Consider the following 6,498-nt stretch of genomic DNA (forward strand, 5'->3'; position numbering starts at 1 on the left):
AAGTCATACAATTAATTCCAGAGTTTAAAGAAATCTGAAGCTACTTATAGATACGTAATCTAGCAATCGCGATACTTTTTAGTGTTTAAAATCTAGTGTGCCCCTTGGCCTTAATTATAGCGTCGCATCTCTCTTCTATACTATTAATTAAAGACATAAAAAGGTAGGAGCAATCTTATTTTAGTAACCGCGCTAAGCTAAACGCCGAGCAGTGGAGGTAGTGCATTACCGCTATAACGCCACACTTAAGACCATTTATTCTAACACAAACCATAGTTCCCCTATTTCCTCTGTTCTTTAATCCTAGGAAGTAGACCCTTAACAAGGTCATGGCCGGAGCAGGTCGGCCACCCTCCCTACTAGCGGTGGCGAACTTAATAGATTTCCAGACAAGGCTATGTACCTCTACCTTAACCGCGCCACCTAAGGTAAACGCTCTTCCTTATCCATATATATGCCAATGCTAAGGACAGCCACTAAAGAGTGTGTAGAACAATACTCGCATTAACTAATGTTTATATAAGAGTTGAAATTCGGAGGCTTTTTCAAAATAATTTGAAAATTTGCAACTAAGCACTCGAGCATAGAAGATGCATTATTCAATCAGTCGTCCATACCCTGAGTTTTAGCCTAAGACATGGATAGTGAAAAATCGAATATGTTAAGAGATAAAAAACTCTTCTGCCCTGCTTAGAGAGTAAATTCCTTGCCCGCTTAAAACTTAAGTACGACAAGCTGGACAAGACCGCCCCTGCGATACCACGACCTTGTTCCAGCCAGGGCTTTGCACACAATGTCCGCAAGCTGCATAATTATTTGAGAACGTTTGAGTGCTATTGCATGAACATGGAACAAACTTCCAGTAAACAACCCCAGTGTCATCGCATGAGGCGCAGGCCGGCATTGTAGTTGTTTTGATAATCACCAAATGTCAGAGTTTTGAAGGGGAAATTAATAGAGACAAGTAGTCCAATTACTAGAAAGATAGGCCCCATATGTTAGCGTAGAGTTCAAATATTGGTCTGAAAGAGGCATAACTACCTAAGATAGGGTGAAAAGTATCCCAAATAGGTAAGCGTTTGCAGTAATAGTGCAGATCTTGACTATCGAGCGTCAAGAGAAGAAGAAAGCCTAGATGATTGTTAGAATTAACAGGTTGAAGCAATCTCAGAGCAAAAACAGACCGAGGAGAAAAGTGTTTGTAGCTTGGAGTAAATGTAGGGCTAGGCTGAGGACGGGCGAACTCTATGCGTCTCAATTTCAGCGGCCGTTAGGACTCATTAATAACCTCTACTTTGTGTAACATAGTAAGCACCTGGAAAAGAGATAAGGTCTAACTGTGCGGGCACCTATAGAATTAGATGGCCAAAATTTGCCTAATTGCTTGGAAGCTGGTTTATCTTCGATTGATTGGCTCTCAGTAGGGAGGCGTTGGGTAGTGTTCCACAATCCTTTGCCTTTCAGTTGGACCTGCCACACGGCCCATTCTCATTGGCTCGGACCTACCTTTCTCCACCTTCGTAGGTGGTTTGGGCGCTTATCTTATGATGTAATAACTATTGCTCCCCCATTCAATATGGGTTAACTATGGATGTGTTAACCAGGGCTCCCAACGATAACCTTATTCATTCATTTATCACGATATACTTATCGTTATAAAGTGATATGGATACGATATCGAATCTTATGAATGAATGAATATCCATAGGCTTATGAATATATATATATGATTTAGAGCGTTGGTGGTAGTCGGTGGTGTTGTAAAGGGGTAGTATAGTATTCGCAAAGGGTTGTAAATACGCATAAGTAAAATTTTGTTGATTTATATTAGGATAGATGAAGGAGCTATTAATAAGCTTATTGGTTCGAGAGGCAGAAGGGGGGTGACGATTTGGGAGGACTCCGAGGACGATCGCCTCCCTCAACGCCTTGCCAAGCCTGGTGATGTTGCTTATTAAGTCGATATCGCGATATTATCGCGATAATGAATATCTGGAGGCCTTAATGATATGAATACGATAAGTGGTATGAATATACATTCATTCATTACTGGGAGCCATGGTGTTAACTCGCATGGGGGACTCCGTGTGACTATATGGTGTTCAAATAATTTGTGTTCAACCTCATGCACAGCAGCTCTCTCGCAGCAGTCCTACTCGTGGCCCACTCCTCACCGTCATTACTTGGGCAGGTGTATTCTATGTTCATTATCCTGTGTCCTGTGTCGGCTTGAACTCTTAATATAATAGCTGCACGTTAAACCACTACTAAGAAATATTTACTATTGCTAATAAACGCGAGGATACTAACTCCAATATCATCAAGGCCGTTAAGCGCGGCCCTAGAGGAGTGGTTCTCTCTAAACAAGCTGGCCTTTAGTTAGTCAAATTAGGCCGACGAAGTGGCGATTTCTTAGAAGCGGGACAGATCAGCATATCGAGGTGGAAGGTTAGGCACATGGGCGCTAAGGAAGATGAACTATAGTAGCATAGGGTACTTTGAAAACTGGGTTTGGAGTAAAAAGAGCGTGCCTAAGTGGGCAGGTATTCAAGCTGACGGCTGGACCGGGTGCGGCAGCAAGCAGATGCGGTGTCCCGTTAATTCTTCGGTTACCAAGATAGGAAGGCAAAGTTTTGCCTTTGGTGGCGCGGTTGAGGTACAGGTACACGGCTTCGCCAGGTGGTCGATAGAGTGCTAGCAGGGAGGACGGCCGAGCCGCACCGGTCCCAGGGTTGTTTTGTGGCGTTTCCCAGACATTAGCGCGGTTAAAGCTATAATCCACTTTGCAAAGGAGACAGGACGTTTACACCCAAGCGAATAATAAGCCGATCTTAATGAGCGAATACATTTAAGGATCCCCTCTCCTACCTATACCTCTTAACTAACTACACTAGCGGTGCAAAGAAATTCCGAAGAGATTACGTTAATTAGCCTAAAGAGGTAAAAAGCTAACTAATAAGAGGGCGAGAAGATTTAATAAATAAGAGGGTGTCGGGAATGAGGCAAGTTGCCATCACGTGTCGCCGCGGCACTAGCGTGGCGAGGAGCCTTAGGTTCCTCGCCCTCCCTCATTCTAATAAACAAGCTTTATTAACTTTTAGCCAGGCAGGTATCACGACAAATGACTTAAGCTGGCTGGTAGGTAGAGACACAGAATTGTACGAGTGATCTCTTTTATTCAAGGTGGCTCTAAGAGCCCTAATATATATAATAGAATTGACCCCCTATAGGGGTCCCTAGAGGGTGGTGTAACAAGACGATATTAGGCTAATACTGATGTCTGACAGCCGTCGTCACAGGTCAATATTACCCATAGGTAAAGCTACCTCCGTGGCCAACACACCCCCTTAGATCTGGCGTAGAGCGGCAGAGCTGGATTACCGGATTAGGTAGTTGTGATAGACGAGCTAGTGGTAAGCTTTGCTGAGCGTCAATTAACCAGATGTCTGATATCGCGGAGCCCTACCACGTCGACGAATTTTTGATGATTTTGCTTTAATAGAGCTTTAGTTAGTCCATTTACAACCATCTCGCTTGTCGGTACCTATTGTATGACGAAGCTTCCGTTTTGGACTTCTTGGCGAAGCTAGAATTAATGGATATCTACGTGTCGGAGTTTTATAGATACTATAGGGGTCTCTTTTATCACGATCCGTACTGACTGCTGATTGTTATAATTAATAATAACGTCCTGTTCGGGATTAAATCTAATAGCTTTAAAGATCCGAACTATATGCTCGACCTCCCTACCGACGTATAAGAGAGCTAGGAGTTCTGCCTCCGTAGTAGACTTAGTAACTACCTTTTATTTAGTTGCCTGCCATGCTATAGGCCTATTAAATAAGCTTATTAAGAAGCCCTGTAAGCTCCAATGTGTTAGAGCATTATTAGCAAAGCTGGCATTAGAAGCAGCTTTTAGAACCTAGTTTATCTTATACGGCGTAATAGTAGAGAACTTAAAAGCGAGGTATCTGGTATTATAGAGATAGGTAAGCAATCTATTAATCTCCGCAAGATAAGCTGGCAACGGATTTTGTAAGAACTTAGCTAGCCTACTAACTAAGAAAGCAACGTCTAGTTATATAGTAGATACTAGATATATCGCAGAACCTATACGACGTTAATATCCTTTTATCTAATTTGGCGTAGCTTCTCCCTTATACGGCGTTAATTCCTGGCCTAATAGTGGTGTAGCTAATAGCTTTAGATATTCTAGATAGTATATTAAGACTAGCTTCTTAAGATATTAATCTAAACAGAGCCAAAGCTTTCCCTTTTATTAATCTCGCATAATATAAGTATTTAGGAATAATATAAACTGAGGTATTTAGCGGATCTTAAATCGATCTTATAGCTACTTTAAGATGTCCTCTATCTGCTATTAATAGCTTAGGTGTCTTATAATTAGGATATTGTCGATATAGAAGAATATAAAGATAGGTTTAGTAGGGTGTATATAGAGATATAGCTTATTCGGTATAGCTTTTAAACCCATACTCCGTAAAGCAGTAGATATTTCTAAAAACTATAATTTAGGAGATTTCCGTAGTCCATATATTGCCTTTCTTAGATAGAGAGAGAATCTAGGCGGTAGGTCTATACCCTTAGGGGGAATAAGGTAGACCTTATTATTAACTAAGGCATTAATAAATGCATTAACGGCGTTAACTTATATAACGTTAAGGTTGAAGCTAGCGGTAAAAGCGTAAAGTAGATGGAAGGTTTAATAGGCTACTGTTATAGCTTTAACCTCCTCTTATAAGACTACTTAAAGGTCTCCGCGGACGACTAGACGAGCTTTAAATCTCGTAATAAAGCTATTTAAATTTTCCTTATACGTAAAAACCTATATAGTAGGAAGTCAATAGACCTTCTTAATTAGTCGTACTTCGTCCTAGGTCTGCTTTCCGGTTAAGGCCCTTATCTTAGTATAAGTAGCTGCTTTAAACTCTATAGCGTACTTATAATTAAGCATCTCTTTCTATAACTTTAGTGGTAGTGGAAAGTCGTCTTAATATCCGTACGTCTTTATAGCAGCAGTATAGAAAGCGTAAGCTAATGGTGTTGTATTAGGACTAATAATATTATTACCGTTATTAATTTAAACTACAAAGGCTCGTCGTTATAGATCCTAATTTAGTATATCTTTTTTCTTTACTATAGACCGCTTTTTACGGCTAGAACGTCTCTTACCCCCTAATAATAAGCTTGCTATCGTCTAAGGTTCGGAATAAGGTATAGGATCTACGAACAGTAGTTTAGTAACTTTAGAAGATGACTAAGTAGTAGATAATATCTATGGCGTAAATGCTACGGTAGATAGTAATTGCTAAGGCGCCGAAGGCGCTAATGGTTTAAACGGTTTTAGAGTTAGCTTTAGGGTAGGTAGCTAACAGAGTTCTTCTATTAAGATCTAAATGCTTTTTAACGTAGGAGTAACGTTAATATTTGCTAAATGCGGCAGTTCTATATCTAGTTCTTTATTAAAGTTCTCTATCTAGTCCTTGCTGCCATCTTAAAGATTATCTAGTAGGTCTTGGACTTGCTAAAAACGGTCCTTTTAAGCCTACGAGATAATAAGGTGTTTTGGTGTTTTAGGAGATTAATATCTCTTTAACTTATTAATTCGTACGTTACAAGATCGGATAATACGGTTGGTGGTTAGTATCCATATCCTATAGATATTTAACGCTTTTATACCAACAAGATAACCTATTTAGGCTTATGGCTTAAACTTTGCCTTCCTAGAAATGCCGTATTTGATAAGCATATAAGTTAAAGATCTGGCTATATAAAGTCCTACTAGCTATAGCTTCCGTTTATATAGCATCTTAAATAGGGTCTTTTAGTTAATAGACTTAATAGGAGTTTAATTAAGTAGGAATACTGCTAGAAGTACGAACTCTGGCTATAGATTTATGGGTAACTTTACTTTAATAATAGCAGTCCTTACTCATTTAGAAATGGCTTTCCCTAACCTCTTTATAGGTCCATTTTAAGCTAGAGTATTTAGTATTAATTGTTTAATAATACCTCCGTTGTACTAAATAAGGTTCTTTACCCTAGCGCCTATATCTTACTCCTTATCTATATACTAAATACGGATACCTTAAGCATTAAATTTCTTCGCAAATGCTATTATTAATTTAAAGAGTAGGAGCAGCGTCTCTTGCTTATAGTTCTTAATGGGAAAGGCACGGTGGTACTTTGTATAGTTATACCAAAAGTAAGCTATATACGTATCTCTATTAAACCCGTCTTCTTCTATAATAATATTAAAGTAAATACGTTTAAAAGGGTAAGTTCCCTTTACTAATTTTCTGCGAGATATCTACTAGGTTATTTTTCTAAGAATATATGGTTTATAGAGTGGTACACTATACGGAGTTCTTCCTCTATCTATCTTAATTACTTTAACCCCATCTACCGCAGCCAGTAGATAATCCACTAACTCTATATTATAGTGTAGTAAGCGTTAATACTATACTTTGTTATATA

This window comes from Cenococcum geophilum (genome assembly GCF_001692895.1).
Source record: "Cenococcum geophilum 1.58 unplaced genomic scaffold K441scaffold_16, whole genome shotgun sequence".
NCBI classification, from domain to species: Eukaryota; Fungi; Ascomycota; class Dothideomycetes; order Gloniales; family Gloniaceae; genus Cenococcum; species Cenococcum geophilum.